Source organism: Acomys minous (assembly GCF_964271855.1).
Source record: "Acomys minous genome assembly, chromosome: 5".
NCBI classification, from domain to species: Eukaryota; Metazoa; Chordata; class Mammalia; order Rodentia; family Muridae; genus Acomys; species Acomys minous.
This window is the reverse complement of record NC_140494.1, coordinates 95,722,353-95,746,635: the sequence shown is the minus strand read 5'-3', so window position 1 is coordinate 95,746,635 and position 24,283 is coordinate 95,722,353. Positions and strand designations below refer to the sequence as shown.

At 40.5% G+C, this 24,283-nt stretch overlaps 1 long non-coding RNA gene across 1 annotated transcript in view; it reads right to left on the bottom strand.

Annotated features, from left to right (window-relative positions):
* The window catches only part of LOC311597357, a 42,809-nt gene extending 20,132 nt beyond the window's left edge, over positions 1-22,677 (bottom strand). Inside the window, exon 1 of the long non-coding RNA XR_014779197.1 lies at positions 22,364-22,677. This is a non-coding gene — a long non-coding RNA (uncharacterized lncRNA). The remainder of the gene's footprint in view (positions 1-22,363) is intronic.
* Between the last annotated feature and the right edge of the window lie 1,606 nt (positions 22,678-24,283).

Here is a 24,283-nt window from a genome sequence, read left to right as displayed (position 1 = left end):
CATGGCTTTAAATAGTCTCTTTGATGAAAATACAGGTCATTCCTTTGGCTAGTTTGCCACGTCTATATCCTATTCACTCTTATCTGTCCTTCTTCCTTTTGCTGAGTGTACATATGTGTGCATATTGAAAGAGATGAGAGAGGGAGTGGCTGTGTGGAGAGAGAGAGAGAGAATTGCCTTTTGATATTTCTGTATATATTGTAGATCCCATTCCTCTGTTGTATTGCAGATATTTTTTTAATAATGACTACTTTGTCTTCTATATATGATCCTTTGTAGTTTTAATTTAGATGAGATGCACTTATCAGGTCTTCCTTTGACAAATGGTGCTTTTGTTGTTAAGATTAAGAACTATTTGTTGAATCACACATCTTAAAGATGCTCTTCTGCGTTTGATTTTTTTTTTATATAACATGTTATGGCTACATCAGCAACTGATGGGAGCAGATGCTGAGATCCACAGCTAAACATTAGGTAGAGCTCAAGGAATCCTGCTGAAGCACAGAAGGATTTTAGGAAGCAGAGGGGTCAAGGACATGACAAGAAAACCCACAGAACCTGGGCTCATAGGTGTCCAAAGAGGCTGAATTGACAATCAGGGTGCCTGCATAGGTCTGCCCTATGCATATATGTTATGATTGGGTATCTTGGTCTTCTTTTGGGACTTCTAACAGTGGGAACAGGGGCAGTCTCTTACTCTTTTGCCTCATTTTAGGACCCTTTACTGGGTTACCTTGTCCAGTCTTGATTTGAAGGGAGGCAACTAGATTTTTGTTATTAATTAATTAATTAGTTAATTAATTAATTTAACATCCTGACCATGTTTTCCCTTCCTCCTCTCCTGCCACTCCCTACCCCCGCCCTCCCTCTCCCCTCTGTCCCAAATTACTCATTCATTTCTCTTCAGAAAAGATCAGGACTCCCAAGGATACAAACTAGCCATGACTCATCAATTTGTAGTAAGTCTAGGCATTACCTAGCCTGTTAAAGTAAGCTGAGGAAACCCAGTAGGAGGAAAAGGGTCTCAAAGGCAGGCATCAGAATTACAGACTGCCCCACTGTTCCCACTGTTAGGAGTCCCACAAGAAGAGCAAGCTGCCTAACTGCAACATAAGTGAGGAGGGCCTAGGTCTGTCCCAGGCAGGCTCCCTGTTTGGCAGTTCAGTCTCTTTGGGCCCCTGTGAGCCCAAGCTAGTTGTTTCTTTTGGTTTTCTTGTGGTGTCCTTGATCCTTCTAGCTTCTAAAATTCTTTCTCCCAGTCGTCAGCAGGATTCCCTAAGCTCCACCTAATGTTTGCCTGTGGGTTTTTGCGTAGGTACTGGGTGAAGCCTCTCTGATGACAATTGGACTAGGCACCAGTCTATAAATATAGAAAAATATCATTAAGAATCATTTCATTGACCCTTTTTGCCATTTTTCTTTCTTTCCTTTTTCTTTTCTCTGTCTCTTTGTCTCTGTCTCTGTCTCTGTGTCTGTGTCTGTATCTCTGTCTCTCTCTGTCTCTGTCTCTGTCTCTCTCTGTCTCTCTCTGTGTCTGTCTGTCTGTCTTGTTTATTTGTTTCTATCCTAGGTCTTTGGACTATCTAGCAGAGTTGGGGAGGGGGCTATTTCCTCTCATGGCATGGTTCTCAAGCTGAACCAATCACTGGTTGACCACTTTCACAATTTCTTTGCACCTTTACCCCAGCACATCTTATAGACAGGACAAATTGTAGGTCAAAGTTTTGGTGTCCATTGGAAGTCACACTTGGTTACAGGAGATGACTGGTTTAGGCTCTGTATCTCCCATTGCTAAAAGTCTTAGCTAGGGTCACCCTCATAGATTTCTGGGAGTTTCTATTGCCCTGGTTTTCTAGCTGGTCCCAGAGACCACCCTAATTCTAGGACGGGGAGAGATCAGGTTGGGAGAGGATGGAGAGAGGATCTGGGAGGGAGGAGGGAGGGAGGATCTGGGAGGAAGGAGGGAGGGGAACTGCAATCAGAATGTAAGATATGAGAAAAGAATAAATAAAAGGATTTAAAATAATGATATGACTTTATCTATGGCATTTACATCTCTAATGCACTCAAATTAATGTTTATATGAGAAGTGCTCTTCATTCTTGTGTTTATTTAAAATATATGGTAGCATAGAGCTTTGATTTTTTTTTTTTAGCAAAAATCCATGCATTTATAAATTGTAAGAAAGGCAATAAAATGGCATGTTTTTACTCTGATGACTTTGTTTTTCTGTGTCAGTTGCCAGGACTGTGTAGTAGTCTGTGTTAGCTACTTAACCATGTCTGTACTTTCCGTTAAACTGCAGCTCCAATCCCACAGTGTTTGGAGACCGCTACTTCTTACAGGCTCGCTTTCTTCCCTGACATTGTGTAATACTTATTTTACAGTCAGTGCCACGTGCACCAAGATTCTAGTCTTCTTCTCTTTCACCCTCTCACTCCTTCCTTACAAGGCATTCTCTCCTCCACGGGCCTTTGCCTGCTCTTTTACTTAGAACCCTCCCTCTATAACTTAACCTGTTGCTTCCTCAGTTCAACACTTTCTCTTATAAAACCTACTATGAGTCCTCATATCAAGATCCATTGGAAATGGTAACAGTTGTTTATTAGTGTTTTTAAATGTTTTTGACTTTATTATAATTACATTTCTCTTTTTTCCTTTCTCCCTCAAAAGCTTTCCATATACTATTCCTGTTCTGCCTCAAACTCATGACCTCTTTTCCACTAACTGGAATTCCTAAATACAACCTGTCCAGTCTTATAATGTTACTTGGATATATATTTTCAGGGAAGACCACTTGGCATGGACCATCTATCGCATCTATCGGTGTGGTTCTCCTCTGGGGAAGATCACCTCTTCCACTCCCAGCTTTCCTCAGATGCTTATTGTTCTTTGTGTAGGGTTGATGCCTTGTGGGATTTTTATTAAAATATATATATATATATATATATATATATATATATATATATATACTTATTTAACTTATTTTAATTGTGTGTGTCTGTGTGGGTACACACACATAATATATATATATATATATATATATATATATATATACACACACACACATATTTTACACACACACACACACACACACACACACACACACGTGTGTGTGCACATATAAACATGATCCCGTGGAAATCTGAAGAGATAGATCATCAGACACCCTAGAACTGGAATCACGAGTGGTTTTGAGCCACATGCGGGTCTGGGTAACCAAGCCTGAGTCCTCTGTAAGGGCAATAAGCACTCTTTACCGTTGAGCTATCTCTCCAGGCCCACTGCGCGATTTGGTTTTTCCACTTGAAAACAAAACAGAACAAAACAAAACAAAAAATGAGTAAATGAACACACTTTTGATTTGTAAATTTCTAAAATCAAAGGTTGTTACCTATAATTTAACTTCATAGACTCTAGATGCTAGGATCTCATACTTGATTTCCAAGTGAGAATACAGAAGATGTCCTTAGCCATACAACAAAGAGCTTAGCAGAAAGAGAAATGTTAGCCCAGATAAAATAGGGGTCTGGGCAGAAGATGAGGTACACAGAAAACATATCCTGAAATGCTCCTGTGACCAGCATTTCATGGCTGCAATAAACAACCAGAGTGACTGCTTCTGCACTTCTAATTCCGGAGACGTGGAGTCATTGCCCACAAATGCCTCTAACATGCTTCTCACATAGTAAACTCAAAAGCATTAAGAAATGGAGAGGTGGCTGGGCAAAGGAGGCTATTAGTGGCCGGATGTGTACCAGAGCACTTTACAATGACTGAATATAATTTTGTTGGCCTATTTATGAGTTAAAAATATACATTATTTTGTTTGGCCCATTTTCCATTTTACACTCTCCTGGGAGCCCTGCAGAACCACAGCTCATTTTTAACTCCCACCCATCGCTCCTCATTTTCCATCCACTCATGTGGATGAGAGGGAAAGTCACTTTGCCATTGTCAGCTGCTCTGTAGAACTCAAGTTTATCTCCCTCAGAGCAGGGAAAGCAAGGACTCCATGTTGAGAACTTTCCGTTCCACTCCTGCTTGCCTGCTTTAGCCCTCGGGACAAAGCAGGTGTCCTAAACACTGATTAGGTGGGGTGGGCCATTTCTGTGCCTTTGCTTCAGAGTGAGCCTGAGAGGTAGCAGGAGTGAGATTGTCATCTGCACACACACACACACACACACACACACACACACACACACACACACACACACACAGAGTTTGTTTGCCTTGTTCCATTTATGGGGAGAATATCAGCACAGAGCTGGAGGAAACAGCTGTGTTTTTTTTTGGGGGGAGGGGCAGGGAATTCTAACAGATCACATTCAGGTGCTGCATCTCATTAAAGCGTATCAGCCTTCCTTGTATCCAACCCATGAGTGCGGCACTGTGCATCTCGTGTCTAAACATCTAACAGTCCTTGCCAGACAGAATGAAATGTTGACTGCACCCAGCTTCACCAATGTCTCATGACAGGAAAGAGCAGGCGAAATCCTCTGAACAAATGAAATGTCACTCAGAGACCAAACATAGGAAAACAAGATATGTTGTATTATTTTTGCAGATTACAGATCAGCTGGTTCCAATTAATTCCTAGGGTATATAATAAGCTGGCAGAGCTGGTTTTACGATTCAAGACTACGGTCTAAACCAGTTCTGCGGTTATTTTTTCATGGAGGCCCCTACTTCCCTGTGAAGTTGGTATTACCTCATGACTTGGAAGGTTGTTCTCCAGAAAGCCTGTGCTTTGCAAATTGAAAGCCTAGACTTTCTTCTTCCCCTCTTAATGAGCTTTAGTCTGTAGAGTGTTAAAGGAGGTGAATATTTGGAGGGTAAAAGATTCTGAACTGTGCCCTTTCCATCTTGACAGCACCCAGCCCCACCCCTTTTTGGAACTCCAGATTTTTGTTTTGTTTTTCCAAAGGAAATGGTTCAAGAACTTGGTTTTTGTAACAGTGTGGGTGGCAGGCAGGGAGGCTTTTAGAATTCTACAAGGCAGATTTTCATGGCAGGGAAGTTGTCATTGGGAGCGTCACAGGTTTGGTGACAGTCACCTTTCTCCTAGCTCTCTTCAAGGCAGATCTTTGTTTTCTCTTCATAGCTTACTGGGTCCTGGAGGAAAGACATCCCTTCCCAGTGATGTCTGGCTGAGGGTATTTATGGCACTGTTAGTCTAGAGACCTCTGTGCAAGCCTCTAGTCTTTATCTCACTTTAGAATCTCAGTGCTAAGAATCACCTTATGGATCTTTCTGGATCCTGAGAATGTAGCCCAGTGAACAGGTCATGTCCATCACTAGGGAACTGGTTAGTAACACAAACTCTACTCAACTCCAAGGAAATCTCATCCAGCCTTTAACACAGAGCACAGAATGATTCCTAGACAAATGAAAAAAATCTGGGAAACAAGTCTTATTTAAATTTTTTGGAAACCATTGCCCCAAACTGGGGACTTATTAATTCATTCCATACAATGACAAATTGGAGCCTAATATTTTACTCTCTGGACATATTATTCATCCTCCACTGGGCATTGACCTTCTTGAAATATTGAATAACATTACTGATACATTTGTGCTTATTAGAAAAAGGCAAGTGGACCCCATGCACATAAGCACAAAGTGTGTCTGGGTTCCAGGTTCTTCCTCATAATTTGTGGAAAGAAACCTAGCTCAGTGTCAGTGTCTCATAAATGTCTAATGGTGGCTGGCAGTTGGGGTCTGGGTTTGGTTCTCTACCATCTTGACATCTTATTCAAGGAAATTAAATAAAGGTTTAAATAGATTTTAGAATAGTATGGAAACTATTCAAATAAAAAATAGTGGCATATATGACATAGGAATGTTGTCCAGTTAACAACAGCAGACCGCATAAGATGTAAAGGACTCAAGCATTTTGATCATTCCTTGGGGCTGCTTTTATGGTGTTCAGCAAAAAAGGGCACTTGGTTGCCAAAGAGTATAGCATGGGAAGTTGTATGCTTTGATTGGCAGGCTTGGAGTATATAACCTTTTCATTATTGTACATGTCCCCTCCCATGATGCATCTGATGTTAACCATGGACACGTTTAATTTTGCATAGGTACAAGTAAATATGAGATTCTACCTAAAAATTCACTTAGAAGACACAGTGTGTTTTATTGGGCATGGACCCAGAGATAGTCTAGGCAAGACAAGGCAACTGCTTGCAGTTTCTACTAGCGTTCCAGAATGTGTTTAAATAGAAATGGGTGTTATAACAGGGTGTAAAGAGAAGTAACTTATTTCCTTTATTTAAATCAAGTATTTCTGCAGCTCAATGCAGGTGGGAGTCTTAGGTTGATAACAGGCTGCCTTGCACATATTTGGAGGGGTGTGTGTGTGTGTGTGTGTGTTATATTAAAATATACAGACAAATTCATAAGTTGTCATATGCACCATTGAAAGAGACATGTGTACAGCCCAAACCAAGTGGAGTCCCAGGTTGCTAAGATATCCCTTATTCCTCATCGTCACACAGATAATACTAGTATAATATTAGTATTATGGGTAGCATTAAGTGTGTATGGTATCATTAGTGTTGTGTATGGATAAAAATAAGAAACACTGAAAGCTTTCTGAGCAGGGTGTATAGTCCACCCAAATAACTCATAGACCAGACCAGGTAATCCTTCTTCTGGTAGTATGCTGAAATTATACTGGAAATACGAGTGATGCTTAATTGATGCTCTTAAAACATCTTGTTGCAGCAGAGGGATGAAAGCTATGGGAGAAAAAGAGGATACATAATTCAAAGTCAAGCGGAAGTTATACCACTAACATTGTATATTGAGCACATACACTGATTACTCATGGTGATGGCAAATGTATTATTTGTGTCACTTAATTCTTTCAAACAAGAGATTGTGGGGGAAGTAATACAGTCATGTGCTGCATAAGAGCATCTTAGTAGGCAGTAGATTGACCACATTCGTGATAATGATCCTTTTATGAAGGAAAAAAAATCCTGCTGTGTAAAGATGTCAGACATTGTATGTCATAGTACACCACAATGCTTGTATGGCAGACTGTGGATGGTGGTGAAGGCAGGTCTGCTCTGCCAGCTGCAGGAGAGCATCTTCCATGAAATTATGAACTTCATAATGACTGAAGTGGCTGCTAATAGTTTAGCATCTATTATTGCATGGTACCATATATAATTTTAGAGTGTACTCCTCCCAAGTGTAAAAGCATGCTTTCTGTGCAGCAGAGTTCCCTGTTACCCTGGCAGCAGCCTCACACATCTCATGTTTACTGTGTCCCTTGATCACATCAAGAACCTCTAGTGGATGGCTGACCTACACCTCTAGTCCCATGTAAGCACATCTACCATTACTGCACAATGATAAAAGGAACGAACTGCTGCCACTACCCACATTATTAAGCAACCCTTGAATGCATATGAGTTGACCTTGAGGATCAAACTGTCCTTTTGGACCTGACATTTAGGTGGTGCAATGAAGAAATGTCCTTTTTGGTAGAAGAAATAGTGTATGCAGTGATGGCTGAAAGTTTGCTCAAAGGACAGCCAAGAAATATTTTCTGTTCTAGTGTCTGAGGGAATGGATGGAACGGGTAATGCTGGGAAGGCAGGTTGAGTTTTGACTACCTAGGGTCCTGGATGTCCATTGGAATCTGTCTTCACTGAAAATCCCAAGTGGTATTGTGATGTAAGCTGAGCTGAATGTAGAAGTACAATGCTAGCATATGGGCTGTGAGGAGGAACAGAACTTGGAAGAACCATGCTACTAACAGGCAGGCTAGAGTGGTCCAGCCCTTCACCAGGGAAGGTGTGGTAGGAGCAGGTAAGTTAGCCAAACCGTCTTCCATACACTCTGTCTCCGGGAGAGCTAGGGGTGGGGTGCTTGGCCTTAGGTCTGGACTTTGGGCTCAGAGGGGCCACTTGTGATAGTGTCCTCAGTTCACAGGTGTTTATATAGGAAGAGAGCTATAAAGTGAAGACCTTTATTCTATGCTTAGTTCCATTTGGATTTCCTTTCCACACATCCTTTGTACTTTTCTACGTGGGTTGTAAACAAATGTGGAACAATTCCAAGCATTGTTTTTTTTTTTCCACCAGCTGGACTAGACACCTCTGTCACAGCCTTGTGCCAATACTATCACATGTTTGTCTATGCCCTTTATACCTTACAGATGAGTTAGAACTGTGCTCAGCCTTCCTTTGGCATTCGTAGAACTTCTATGCAAGATGTTCATGTCCCCTTATGGACATGAGATGCTCAGTGCATTACTGGCAGAGAGAGCCGAATGGCAAAGATGGGGATGCCTATTGCAGAAGCTGCTAAAGCTTCTTATTTTAGGTTCAGTTCTTTGGGATTTTCATTTGTAGGGGTGTAGCATGCTGCCTGACAGGATGACGGGAGGAATTCGGTGTGTGCTATTACTTTCCTGTGCAGGACAGAATAATGACAGTCCTTTTGACACGGCTTTATGGGTCCCACGCTTAGACACAGGTGACCGCCACTCTTCTAACTGCATACTGAACGGTGTTTAAAGGGTTGAGCCACTTTCCATCTTGTTCTTGAATCGCAGGGTTTAAATAGCAGTGCCATATTTAATTAGAGCCCGAGTAAGGCTTCAGCTTCGAGACAGAACAAGCTTAGAAACAGAGCTTTTCAGGTGCGTAAGATTTATCAGGAGATGAAGCCTTACCCTTGGGTATCCAGGAAAGAGCCAAGAGTAATCTGGTAGACATCGAACTATAGGGTCGCAGGAAGGCCATCTTAGGAACTGTATACAAAGCCTGACTTGTTGTTAATAAGTACTTCTATGTCCGGATAGTAGGAGGTGAACTTGATGCTCTAAGTGCAGCTTTAAAGTGATCTGGAAGCTCATTTTCAAAGCAGTAGGACCACGCCTCTTTTAGGTAGACGTTGGGAAGCTCTTGATTAGCAGATAGGCACAGATTCTCTGAGAGCATCCACACCTCTCTGCAAATGTCCAATCTTCTGTTCAAGTTCTCTGACCCTGAGCATTGTACAGCAGGCATTCTGAATGACTATCTATTGTTAAGCTGAGAGTAACTGAACTTAATACAGTGCAGAACTGCATGGATTAAGTGAGATCATCGCTGTCCTACAAGGGCGTGAGCAATTCCCCTCACAGAACGAAGTGTGTTCTCCTTCAGACAGGTTAAGCAAATATTATCAATCACCTGTCAGTAGCAATTGGGTTTCACATTTTGTTCTTACATCAACATGTGGTATAAAACTGAATCTTTGGGAGGGGTGCACAGTTCTATGGATAATGTCACTTAAACAGACATGGTACAAAAAGTGACACGTACTCCCAATACTCAATGCACTACTCCTTTACCCACACAGCTCCCCTCTTCTTGGCAGACACTCATACCATCTCCATCACTGTGACTACCCTTCTAAACGTGCCATATAGAAGAATCAGGCACTAGCTCTTTATGTCAGACTGCCGAGCTCTATGCAACACCGTTGATGTTAGTCTGAGCCGCCCCTTATCATTAGATGGTCTCTGGGTGCTGAAAGGAGTCCACGTGCAGGAAGGTCTCACTCTTTGTGCATTCACTCATCGACAGTCACTTGGACTGCTTCCCGATCTGGAAACTCTAACCAGAGACACTGCAAACGCTTGATGTATCTCTGAAGTAAAAATTTCAGGAGCAGAATTTCTGATTCATATTAACAGTAAACACGTGTTTAGCTTTATAGAAGCTGACAAATGTCATGGCTGTACTGCCTCGCATTCCCACAGGCATCACTCGGGGATATGAGCTACCATGTGATCTATGCAGAGCTTGGCATTGACAGATGCCTTCTTTCATCAAAACAGTACGGTAGGTATGATGCAGTACCTATGTGGCTTCAATTTCCACTTTGAAAATGGTTAGTGGTGCCGCTATTTATTTATTTATTTATTTTATTTCACTATATAATCCTCCTCTTAGATGGGATGTTGGTTCAAATTGTTTTCACTAATTTTTAAATTCCATTATGTTTTACTACTAAAATTGTGTTACCTGCAAATCAATTTGAAAATTAACTATTCTGTTGCACGAGGCCTTCCGGTCCATACACTCTGATTGTATTCCATATATGTGATCCCTTGTAGATTTATGGTGCTAGCATTCTTAGCATGAAGATGCAATACAGAATAGCATTGGGTTTATATCTGAGCATTTTGTGTTTCTTTTTGTTTGTTTGTTTGTTTTGTTTTTTTTGTTTTTTCTCCTTTATTAATTTATTCTTGTTACATCTCAATGATTATCCCATCCCTTGTAACCTCCCATTCTTCCCTCCCTCCCATTTTCCCCTTATTCCACTCCCCTATGACTGTTCCTGAGGGGGATTACCTCCCCCTGTATATGCTCATAGGGTATCAAGTCTCTTTTTGGTAACCTGCTGTCCTTCCTCTGAGTGCCACCAGGTCTCCCCCTCCAGGGGACATGGTCAAAGGTGAGGCACCAGAGTATGTGAGAAAGTAATATCCCACTCTCCACTCTACTGTGGAGAGTGTTCTGTCCATTGTCTAGATCTGGGTAGGGGTTTAAGGTTTACCGCCTGTATTGTCCTTGGCTGGTGCCTTAGTTTGAGCGGGACCCCTGAGCCCAAATCTGCCTATCATAATGTTCTACTTGTAGGCTTCTAGGACCCTCTGGATCCTTCTACTTTGCCATTCTCCCATGCTTCACTCATCTAGAGTCCCACTAGAATGTCCTCCCCTCTGTCTCAGTTTCCTGGTAAGTGAAGGCTTTCGTGGGACATGCCTCTTGGGCTAATATGCAGATATAAGTGAGTATATACCATTTGAGTCTTTCTGCTTCTGGGTTAACTCACTCATTATGATCATTTCTAGCTCAATCCATTTATCCACAAATTTCGGGAATTCCTTGTTTTTAATAGCTGAATAGTATTCCATAGTGTATATGTACCACAGTTTCTTTATCCATTCTTCTATTGAGGGACACTTAGGCTGTTTCCATGTTCTGGCTATTATGAATAAGGCTGCTATGAACATGGTTGAGCAAATTTTCTTGTTGTGTGCTGGAGTATCTTCTGGGTATATTCCAAGGAGTGGAATAGCTGGGTCTTGAGGAAGCCCTATTCCCATTTTTCTGAGATAGCACCAGATAGATTTCCAAAGTGGTTGTACTAGTTTGCATTCCCACCAGCAATGAAGGAGTGTTTCTCTCTCCCCACATCCTCGCCAGCATGTGGTGTCGCTTGAATTTTTGATCTTAGCCATTCTGATGGGTGTAAGATGGAATCTCAGAGTTGTTTTGATTTGCATTTCCCTGATGATTAAGGAGGTTGAGCATTTCTTTAAGTGTTTCTCAGCCATTTGATATTCCTCTGTTGAGAATTCTCTGTTTAGTTCCAAGCCCCATTTCTCAATTGGGTTATTTGGTTTGGTAGTGTTTAATTTCTTGAGTTCTTTATATATATTTAGGATATTAGACCTTTGTCAGATGTAGGGTTGGTGAAGATCTTTTCCCAGTCTGTAGGCTGTTGCTTTGTTCTCTTGACAGTGTCTCCTGCCTTACAGAAGCTTCTCAGCCTCATGACATCCCATTTATTAATTGTTGACATTAATGTCTGGGCTGTTGGTCATTTTGTGTTTCTTAAAGCTATTTTAGACAGATTTGTTTAATGTTTCCAACTGTCCATTACACTATGTGGATAAAGAATTTGTTATTTGTTGTTTGACATTGATAAACCTGTTTCTTATTTCTACATTTCTGTAATTCTCTTGAGATTTTTTTTTTAACTGAGAAGATTATTTCATCTGAGGATGGGGGTGTTTTATGTCTTTCTCACTTCTCATGCAATGCTCTCTACTCACCTTCAGTGCCCACTTCCTTGTTTTATGGTATTATATGTCTACAATGTGTCAGAAGAGAGAAAAAGCATGTAACTCCTTGTTCTTGTCATGTGATTGCTATTTTGAATTTTTTCCTCTCCCTCAATCCTTCCTTGAGGTACTGTTTCACTAGAGTCTTCAAAAGAATTCTCTTGAATTCTGTATAGATGTCATAGCTTCCTTCAATGTAGGGGACAATGGGGATTTTGCTTACTCATTTTGTTTCAAACCAAAACTAGAGCCTGGATTAGAGTGTGTTCATATTTACTCATCTCTTCTATCATGCACATTCAGTCTTTTTTCCCCCTGATTTTATTTCCTAAAAGTCAGGCAGGGCTAGGAGCCTGCCCTAGAGCAGAGAGAGGGATGGATAGAGAAAGAAAGTGAGGAGGATAGATGAAAAAGGGAGAGAGAGAGAGAGAGAGAGAGGGATCTCCATTACAGCTATCACATTGAACTCTGGCTTTCTTAGCATCGTGCTCTAAGAAATTGAGCTAAACGAGTCTAGACACAGGGCAAGAGAAAACTTTAACTCAGCTTATGTTCAGATTATTTCAAATTAGTGAGTTAATGAACCCCTGAAACCACAGAAATTATTTGGATCAATTTACAACACAGGAAATCAATGGGAGTATTCTTTGGTTGGCTGGCATGGTTATTGGTAATTCTGCACTATTCTCATCTTGAAATGGCTGTGTGGGCAGGTGCTGTTGAAGGGCTGAGGATCTGTGGAGAGCGGCAGCACTGGGAGCCAGTCAGGGGGAAAAGAACCAAGGGAAGCATCCTCAGGTGCTACCTGGGTGTTCTTACTTGTCTTGTTGGTTTTTTTTTCCTAGTGTTCTGAAAGTCCCATGTATCTTCATTCTCTGGAAATATATTCTATTTCTGCTGAGCGGGCTGGTGAGGCTAAACAGAGAATTTCCCAAATCCATGTCTGTAGCTTCCTTCTATCTCTGAAAAGGCTTGGAAGGAAAGTGAGCTCCACCCTTGCTAAGCCGCAGTTCCTATCACTGCCTTCTGGTCACAGACAACAACTTCTGAGAGTCTGAGGTTCTCTTTAGTATCTTTCTCTCTTTGGTTACTGTGTCTGGAGGCAATGAGAGCTGGTCTGCAACATTGCCATCTGGTGGCTCCTACGCTTCAGCTTCATTCAGGGTTCAGAATAAGGATAAGAAAAGACCTATTATTCTCTCTCTCTCTCTCTCTCTCTCTCTCTCTCTCTCTCTCTCTCTCTCTCTCTCTCTCCTACCCCTACCCCCTTTCTCTCTTCCCCTCAAGCCATTCCTTTCTTTGGGATGAACTGCTGATACATTTGTGAAGCATTTTTAGTCTCTGCCAAGTCAGTTTGCTCTTCCTGGATGCTTATGCCCAGAGGGATCTAAGCTGAAGGACAAACACGGGGATTTGGAAAGCAACAAGGTTTCTGATAAGAAATTTTAAGTTACACAGAGGAAATGGCACTGAGATGCATCTAAGTTTCTCTCTGCTGGAGTAGGTAATCATTTAAACATTTAGTTTCCTTGGCACAGGCAAATATACTCAGCCTATGGACTGTAGTTTCATGTTTCTGTGCTTCGGGGCGTTGTAGTTTAAATGGGAAGTGTCCACCATAGACTCAGGGTTTTGAACACTTGTTCCGCAGCTAGTGGTACTGTTTAGAGAGGTTATGGAGCCTGCAGGAGGGAGAGCCTTGAGAGAGGAAGCCTGTCATTGGCGATGGGATTGGAGGGTCTCTAGTCCGGCCCTACTTCCTGTTTCTTCACTACCTCTTGCACAACTCAGCCGGATGCGTTGTGACAGTCTGACCTCAGGATCCTGCAGCCACGTATTCCAGATCAGGATCTCTTCTGGAACTATAAGCCAAAGCCAACCCTTCCTCCATTATATTGTCTTTTCGTGTCACAGCGACTGGACAAGAAACCAAAATAGAGTGTCACTGAAAGAATGGCTTCTCTGAAAAACTTCTGCTAAGTCCTCGTTGTAGCCAACAATGCTTTATTGTTCTACTCTCCAAACAAATCTGGAATGCTTTCCTGTTTTCTGAAATGTTTAGTGTTCTAGTTGAAAATGTCAATGCGCTGCTTCAGCCTAATGGAACACAGTGCTGGTACGACACAGGGATGGCTTTACTCCACTTCGGTTGGCACCTTATTTCTCTTCCCCACCTTGCTCACCTTAGGAATCCCCCACTCATTTATACTTAATGTGATATATTCTCTATTAAGTTCCGATTCCTTGATGTATAAAGGCTGACATGTGTTTGACTTTCAGGAGAGACTGCCCACTGAAGTACTTTTATGTATATAGGGATTTTTTTTTATTCTTTGAGTATCTCAGATGTGCATACATTTCCCACTCACCACACTGCCCTCCTAGATACCGCCCACACATTAACTCCTCCTAGCTTCATGTCTTCCTTCCCTGACCCCTCCTTCAATTTTTAATAATATGCTGAGTCTAATTGTGCTGCCCATATATACAGGAATGTGAGGCCACCCACTACAGCAAGGCCAATGTACTAGGGACCACCATGCTAAAGAAAACTCGCACTCCCTCCCCAGTAGTTGCAGAAGTTGTATCCTCTTCTCCTAGAGCTTTGCAGGCAGAAGCTCATTTCTGGATCCGAGGACCTGGTAGCAAAAGCCCCCACATCCTTGCCTCACTCTCTCTCTTTATGGTGTGTCCTGCCGTTGGGCACTGGCTCCCAGATTCCATCTGTACTTGAAGTTGTCACAAAAGCCAGCTATGCAACACACTTAAAAATTAGTATATCATTTTAGGAATTAACACAGCAGGAGCGTCCCTCTAAGCGATGAAGTGAGACTGATTCCAGGGCAGCGGGAGAGATGAAGTGGGTGTGGACTGCTGCTGAGTTATCTATCTGACAAATGACCACATTCTGCAGAGCTGAATATGAAAATGATTTACTGCAGGTGAATTTAGATGCATTTAAGCACAGACATTTAACCCACTTCATTTTCAAAAAAAAGGAAAGATCTAAGAAACTTGGAAATCACAAACTAGTCCACTCAGAAATACAGAGAGATGAAATAATCATCTGGAATCCAAGTGTGAATTAGAATTGGGGACTTTATTGTCAGGCAAACTCCCTCACAGAAAGGCTATAATTATCTGGATCACTGATAACAGTTTCATCTGGCATACAGAAGGCAGAAAAAAAAATAAGCTGAATGACTAAAAGACTGGTATCTCAGACCCCGTGTGACAAAACTTAAGGTTTAATTTTTTATTCTTAGTTAATTCTTTATATATAGAATCTAAGTAAATCGCTGCCACTTTGTTGAAAAATTCTCTTACTAAGTGTGCCTATCTGATTTTCAAAATCATATTAGAAATACAGGATTGACAGTGGAAATTCTATTTCAGGAAAACAAACTGCCAACACTAGGAAGTTATAGATAATAATTTAGGGAAAAAGTTTTAAATACACAAGAAATGAGATGAGAAAGTCAGTATTTCGATGGCTGGACTCGGAAAAAAAATTATTTTGTTTATTTCTACTATTTGATTTTAATATTTTGAAGCAGTGTCTCAGTCTATAACCCAGGATGTCTTCATACTTGTAATCATCCCTCTGCCTCAGCCTCTCATGTGCTTCAGTGACAGGTATGAGCCTCTTTGCAAAAGCTCCAAGGGAATCCCTGATTTACAGCAATCCATGGAATATCAGCTGAATGCCAAAACCCATACCATGGCTTCCACACTCTGCTTTAAATGCTGCAAATACACATGTGTTTTAGTATTATTTTGCTAAGATAATGGCTGAAACTGTTAATCATACTCTGAAATGAAACTTGGTAATCTCTAGAAATTATATCTATAGCTCTCACAGTTCTTGTGTGAGAGCATATCTGCTGAAGAGCCACTGTTACATATAATCACGCAGGTGAAAATGTCTGACCTAAGAACTTCCTGGAAGAAAGGATGTGAAAAGAATGGGAGGAAGTGAGTACATCATTTTCATGCAGATGCTTCATAGCAAAGCTTGTAGGAAGAGATGGCCTTTGTGAAAAGGGAAAGAGAAGCAAGGGCGTTAGGAGCAAGCTGTATGCTCATGTAGCACGCTATTCATTATGTTAACAAGTATTTACTAAAATTTCTAGAGCAATTAATTTAGTCTTCATGAGAATCCTAGAACCCAAGCCTCTGTATTAATTTCTCGAGGAATTTCTTATTTAGGGTAAAAAAGACAAGCCAACAGAAAAACAAAAGTATGCATCCAAAATGGAGGGCAGGCAACTGAGGGCAACTGTGGACCTCTGCTATGCCAGTTACGGTCTGTGAGTCATTAGCAGCAACTTCACATGGCAACTTGTGAAAATCATAGTAATTGGCCTGCCATGACATAGGCACCTAACTTCAGAAGGACTCTGCTTTGTTTTGCACAGTGTTATTGCTATCCTCACATTCTCTTTCCCCCTTTTATTGAAAATAGATTCTTTTCTCATACAATGTAGTCTGTTTATTGTTTTGGTCTCTAATTCTCCTAGTTTCCCCATCTTCTCTCATCTGGATCCATTCCCTTTTTGTCTCTCATTAGAAAAGAAAAAGGATCATAATAAAATACAAATAGAAATTATAATAAGATAAATAAAAACTTTCACATCAGGTTGGACAGGGGAAACAAACAGAAAATAGGAGGCCAAGAGAAGGCACAGGGATCAGAAACTTGTTCTCACACTCAGAAATCACACACACACACACACACACACACACACACACACACACACACACACCTGGAAGCCACAGTATGTAAGCAGAGAATGTGGTATAGACCTATACAGGCCCTATGCATGCTGACTCAGCCTTTGTGCATGTTGATTTAGAAGGCCTTGGAGTCTCCAGACCATCTGGCTCTTACACTTTTTCTGCCTCCTCTACTGCAGGGTAATCTGAGTACTGAGGAAAGAGATTTGATGGAGACTTCCTGTTTGGTCTTGAGTATTCCAAGACCTCTTACTCTTCGAACAATGTCAATCTCTATTGTTTGCTATCTTGAAATTCTTAACTTTGAAAAAAACATCTCTGAATTTTCATTTCGCACTGAACGCTTACAAGGGATGTGCTTGTTCTTATGTAGATTCCATTTCTTAAAATGCATTTTTACTTTTAGTTGTGTGTATGTGTGTTTGTGGGTGCAGATGTCTGAGAAAGCCAAAAAGGGTGTCATATCCCCTGAAGCTGGAGCTACAGATGGCTTGGATCTATTCAATGTGGGTTCTGGGAATCAAACTTGCTTCCCCTGCAAGAGCAGCCCACAACCATAATGACTGCTAAGCCTCACCTCCAGCACCCCCCCTCCCCTTGTAAGCTCTGCAAGAGCTGCACGATTTCATTCATAAGGAATTTAAAAGACAAAGGAATTTCACAGATGGTGCTCACTGAAGTTCTCTGAAGTAGCTGCATCTGTATTAAAGATCCTGCAGTTTATCTGACCTTGGCTGACTAGAGCATCAAGATTGTCCAGGGAGGGAATATTGTAGGTCAAAAGTCAACGTTATTTTGGCTTTTATCTGACCTGATATTGCCATGAATAAATATCGTCTTGATAAAATTCTTGGACTGTAGCCTCAAGCCTGACAGTCTTAGCCTCCACCAAACCTAAAACTAGAAGGTGACAGTGACATCATATAAGTCCTATAGATTTTCCTACCTTGCTGAATTCTGCCTGCTGGCTTAATGGCCCCACCTATATGCTTTGCAAATACCTTTTTTTCCCCTCTGCCACTATAAACGTGGATATAACCTTTTCTGTGGTAGAATGTGCCCCTCAGAGTGACTTGATTAGAAGTTCCTGTATATCCATAGTCCCTAATATCTGGCTCAGGAAAAAATATTTTCTAATTCTCTTAATTCAAAGTTACTGCTTTATGTCGACAGAATCATGTTTTTTTTTTTTCTTCTTCTTCTTTTGTCTTACAACACATAAATCATCCACATGTTTTTATCTGCCTTGAGGTAGTGAAGGAGTCATTAATAAAACCGTGTTACCTGGTTTTCCATTACTGTCACAAGTATATAAATTAAGTCAACTTAATAAGGGAAAGGGTTTATTATAGCTCACAGTCTGAAGGCTTCATTGCAAGACTGCCTCTAGGCCTGTGGAGAGTGGTAGGGGACCGTGGCTGGGATTGTATGCTTGAGCAAAGCTGCTGAACTTGGGCTCAGGAGGTGAATGAAAGAAAGCGTGGGGGCTGGGGTCCCATTCTTTACTTTAAGGACAGGTCCCCAGTGAAAACCATCCCAATCAGGAACCATCTCTCCTTCCCTTAATGTTTCCAATATCCTCTAGTAGCGTCAAGTTGGTGGTCCGTTACTTGAATTTTTGACCTGAAGATGTTGTCCACCCTTTGTTTCATGAAGGAAAATGAGGCAAGAGGTCTATATTTGTTGTCAGCTATAGTACAGACATTAGGAGTAGAAGTTAGCTATAAAGAGACTCTTGTGTTTGGGATCTGGAACATGCCTCAAGGGATCATTGCCTTTGTTGCTCAGCCTGGTGCTACTGGAAGGTGTGATCCATGCTGATGTCAAAAGATGGAACATCCAACGAAAGAACACGGTGGGGTTCTGCTAAGTCTTCCTCATATTTCTTCCTTAATCACTTTTTGCGGTACGACCTTTTACGATGAAAACAGAGCAAATGTGGCAGTCCCTCCAATAAGCTCTCTGAGGGATTCTAGTGATTATTAAGGCAGAGGGCACCCTGGAGACTCTGAACTTTCCAGCTGTTGTTTAGGAGTGCATACGGCCTCGGAACTGCTCACAACTGGCTGGCACCTGCAAAGGTGGCAGATTCTCCAGGAACTGTGCTCTTCCACTTGTGGGCTCTGCACTAACTGTGGGCAGCTAGTGTAAAATTTCAGTATAAAATATCTCTGTAGTTTCACCCTAGCCACACAGATGGACGCTGAATTTCAGTTAGCTTCGTGAAGACTAGATACCCTTAAAACTTTCATAGCTGCCTGGTATGTAATTCAAGGTAAAAGCCCCCCTGTTTTGAAACAGTATGAGATGATGGATTAAGAGGTACTAAATTCAAAATGCTTCCTGAACCTCTCCTTTGTCTTTTAAACTCTCTGTATGCACATCCCATCATCTGAGAAACTTTGTACCACCTAGGCATACACATATATAAATAGATACACAGATCACTTACTGATAAATCATTAAGAAATTTATTTTGAAACAATTCTTTGTTGCATACTTAATTTGCTCTTTGTGAAAAATTAAAGCAAATCTGCATATGAATAAGATAGATGCATTTACTTATCGTAAAGAATTAAATCTTGTCTGCTTAGTTGATAGAATATGATATAGAACATCTTCAGGGTTGATTAATATTTTTGATAAGAGTAGCTTTTAAGTGTTGACTTATAGGCCATCTCAGAAAATTTCAGAAATCCTCTTATAATCCCAACCAAAATTTATTTAGTGATCATGATCATGTGTATGTCTCTCTGTGTGTGTGTTTGTGTAATTGAAACTCAAGTCAGTAACTAAAAAAAAATTTAATCAAACATCCTAAAACAATATAATACAAAGAGATGTGAATTTTATACTTACCAACTGGAGAATGATGTCAAGAAAATACTAATACCCTTGTTTGGTTCTGTTTTTCTGTAAGAGCAGAAAACTGTGTGTGTGTGTGTGTGTGCGCGCGCATGTGTGTGTGTATGCAGAAAAAGCACTTTAGTAGGTGACATATAATAGTCTTGAATCTGGACCAGTTTTATTAGGCAGCATTCAATGTCCTTGTATGCACGACGGAAGGATGGAGTGTGCATCTAGTTCATTCAAACAAAGGCTGCAAGGAAGTTGTGTGATCAACATGAGAGTGCAGTGTTAGAAACACTGTGGGACTGTGGGTTCATTATACATTTAGTTTTGAATTAATTTTTGCTCGTGTCTGTTCAGAAACTTTTTATTGCCAATTTTTTTCAAAGCCCCCACACTAAGTTATATCACCCCATATGGGGCTGAAGCCTACAGTTTAGGAAGCTGGGGGTTTAGATTTGCACACAATGTTTAATTTCTCAAGTTGTACTTTTCATTACTATTCTGTAGAGTAGCAGGCATCCAACCAACGAGCTGTAGCTGCAATGGTGAAGCTGAAAAACCGTTTTTCTAAGAATGTGCATGGGTGTTAGGTAATCTATTTTGTTTAATTTTCAAGAGTTTAGAAAAGCATATTATAGGACTTGAGAGATAGCTCAGTCAATAAATGCTTGTCTTGGCAAACACAAGAACCTGAGCTCAGCCCTGTAATCCACATAGCCCACTAAGGTGTCGTGCATGTGCTTGTTGCTTGTAAGATAGGGGGAAGTAGAGGCAGCTCCACCCTGGGATTTGCTGCTTAGCTAGCTTAGCTAGTGAGGTACAGGCCAATGAGAGGAAGGAGCCTGTCTCAGAACTAAAAAGGATACATGGCTCCAAAGGAATGGCACCCGAGGTCGTACTCCGACCTTCACAGACATGCTCATGCATAAGAAAATATACCATGGACAATACATGAATGGACAAAAATACCCAATAAATTAAACACACACACACACACACACACACACACACACACACACGCATACACACACAAAACTGTTGTAAATAAAGCTCTGCTATCCCCAAACCTATGCCTTGGAAAAGGAACCCCATTGCTAAAAGCATATTTCTTAGTCAACGGGTGCCTCCTCCTCTCACTTATACACCCTTTCCTCTCTCTGGCTTTCACTTTGAAACTTGTAGCTAAGTTGAACTAACTCTTGAAAGGTCAGCTCAGTCTTTGGAAAGGCACTAGGCTTAAAAACAAAACAAAACAAAACAAAACAAAACAAAATGAAAGCCAAACACACCCCAATTAAAACAAAGCAGACCCTCATCCCTCCCACCCCCGCCCCACTACTCTACTTTCTTAGATTAACCAGGGCCCCAGGATCTTCAGCATCTACCACTTGGTGCTCATTATCCTTTGTTCTTGTTTGGTCTTGCTGCCCATTTTGAGATAAATGGATTTCTTTTCTTTTCCTGACGGGGCAAAATTTGGAATACAAAATTTTTGTTTGATACATAGTTTCATCATTTCCAAAATTTCTGCTTGGAAATTCCAATTTATTTGTGATATTTATTATTTTTTTTACAAAGAAAAATACAGTCTATAATCATTATTTAAATGACAGTTTCTATCTTTAGAACAATGTTTAGAGGAAAATTTTGCTGTTCAAGAAAGCAATGTACTATGTTATCTATAAACACTTGTTTTCTAACACACTTAACACTGTCATAATGATTGTAAAAGCCTACTTTTGATATGAAGCTATTGATTATTATTAAAGACTTCAGGAACAGTCTAACTTTGGCAGGCTAGTACCAAGACAAAACCAAAATAGCAAATCAAAAGAAATGCTTTAATATCCTAGCTTACCATGTAGAAATGAGGCAACCAGCTGGGTGCAGTGGTGCACACCCATAATCCCAGCCCTTAGGGAGGCAGAGGCAGGCAGATCTCTGTGAGTTCAAGGTCAGCCTGGTCTACAAAGTGAGTACAGGACAGCCAAGGCTACACAGAGAAATACTTTCTTGAAAAACCAAAAGCCAAAGCAAAAAAACCCAAACAACCTCCCCCCCAGAAAACCCCAAACAAACAAAAGAAATGATGCAAGCTGTTGGGTATCTTTTCTGAGCCTCAAGTTGGTTGAGTATGTTAACTATATGCTCATTACCTAATCATAAGTGTGCTAATGACTTAAGAATGTTTTCTAACTTCCTTCCTTTCCTGTGCTTTTGAGAATCTTCTAATTGATGCAAAATACCCTTTCCTTCCACTCCTCCCTCTTCTTTCTTTTCTTATATACTCTATGTTTATATTGTACTTTTTATACCAATTTATCCAAATGTTCTAGTTTTGTTTTTCTTTTTTTTTTTTTTTTCTTTTTTTTTTTGTTTTTGTTTTTTCATACAAGGCCTCACCATGAAGCTATGACCATCCTGGAATTCGCTATGCAGACAGGCTGGCCCAGAACTCAGAGATCATCCTGCCTCTGTCTCCTGATTTCTGGAATCAAAGAAGTGACTCAATATGCCCAGCTAACCAAACATTCTAAAATACTAATCTTTACAAAGATAGGCAAATAAATATACAGGTTTAAGTCAACAATAAAACAACAAAATCACTACCCACATTTACAAATGAAGTCCTCAATAGCTTAAGGACATGAGTGAACTTTCTGATTCACTAAATAATTGATACTCTAATTTTGTTTTTTGTTTTTTTATAATCTTGTTTATAGTTTACCACATGTACTATTTCTAAAGTTTAAAAATAGAAGTTGAGTTGTTTTGAATACATTTCTGTCTGACTTGCCTTTATTTTTTATATGGCTTTATTTATTTGTATTTCTGAGACCTACCATGTGGTTGGAATTCACTCAGTTTTACCCTTACGTGAACTGTATACTAGGAATATATGCAGCTTACCTTTGTGTTTCCTCAGATAATCCCCAGCTGCTTGCTTCTGCTTTTGTGCACTGGAGAGCCAAGCCCAGGCCTTGCTCAGGCTGACAAATGCTCTAGCACTCAGCTGCCCGCCAGCTCGCTCTCATTTGCGTAGTATGTCTTTTGGTTCTCACATGACATGATATTTGGGGAATTCTTGGAACCTAGACAAAGCAAGGTTATACACTACACGCTCCACAGCTTGTTATTGTTTCTTACTCCCTTCGCAGTAAAATTATGAGGTTTTCGCCGGGGTCTGTGCAAGAGGAACAGCAAATGGCTCTAGAATTCATGGAATGCGGTCCACAGGCTAGCCTACCCATGATGGGCGTGGCTTGGCGAGGCAGGGCCCCCGAGATCTACGCGCTGTTATGCAGTGTCACTTTCATTGTTGCCATTGTGGTCACCACATCCCTCATAATATATGAATTGTGTGAGAATTCTAAGGGGCTGTCAGCCCCTCACTGGGCAGCGTCACTGGCATTAACAAGAACAATGCCTCATCTCACTCAGGCACTGCTGCTGGAGAAGAAATGATTCAACCACCACCCTTGAAAAGAACTTATAGATGTAGATTGTTAGCAACGACCGCCACCCTTAGAATGAATTTGGAAAACAAACTGTTTAACAAGGTTAGGTAAAGATGTTTTTGCTAGTGGCTCTGATGTAGAAAATCTTTGGGAGCAATTTGAAGTTAAGAAAAGTACATTCTCAATAGTAAAACTAGGGACTTTTTGAGGTTGGCATGCAGGAACAACAGAGCAGAATGGCACTGGCTGAGGTGACTCTTTCAAATTGGCCTGGTGACTGAGACAGTGATTGATTTCATTATACTTACTTTTTTCTTTTGCACTCAGCTTCCTGATATGATTTAATAAAAATTATTACTGAATAGATGCATACCTTTAAGATTTAAAGTTAAAATGACTGATAGTTTTTATATAAAAGTTTAGATTTGTGATTCTTTTAAGATTTCTATATGATTACTTTTAAATATAATTTATCTTTTTTTTCTTGTAACTACAAATTGCAGCCTGCTTGTAAAAAAAAAAAAAGCAACAACAAAAAAAACCCCCAAAACCAAAAAACTTGCTGAGAACTTACCTTGATTGCTCACGCTCTGTTAACATATAACAATTTGCTTAGTTACAATTGTATATGGCTTCTTGGGAACAATTTGTTTTTCATATTTGTTTCTTACCCATAACATGTAAGCCATTTGATCATGTGAGGGTATTGGGGAACATGTTTTTCTTACATATACTCATTGTAATAATTCACTTAAAAATAGAATATTACTACAATGTGGTTTTTTGTACTGTTTGAAAGATTTTGCTAGGATATATAAACTGTGGGAGAAATAATAAAGATTTTGTAATCTTTTTCCATCCACAAAGACGTGTGTATGTGTATATGTATTGGGTAAGGTTCTTGGGATCCGTTTCTATCCACCCAATAGGTGAATGTGTGTGTATAAGTGTGTGTGTATGTGTATATATGTGTGTGTGTCTCTGTGTGTGTGTATGTGTGTGTGTATGTGTATATATGTGTGTGTCTCTCTGTGTGTGTATGTGTGTGTGTGTGTGTATGAGTTAGAGAAGCTTGTAGAGGAACCTTGTTGGAACTTACATACTGAAATTTGTCTTACTTCATCATCAAGTTTAATTGTGTGTCTGTGTGTGGTCCTTTCCTCTCCTTTCCTTTTTCTTTTTCTTTCTTTCTTTCTTTTTGTGTATTTTTTGTTGTTGTTGTTTTTGTTTTTTAGAATCATTGCCAATACCAGTGGAAAGTCCATGCTAGAGCCAATAGCTCTAGCCCAGCTTAGGTGTAAACCCACACCAGACAGCTGTCAGCACCAGCCAATGCCAGTGATTTAATCCTGGTCCCTCAAGTTGCTGCTAT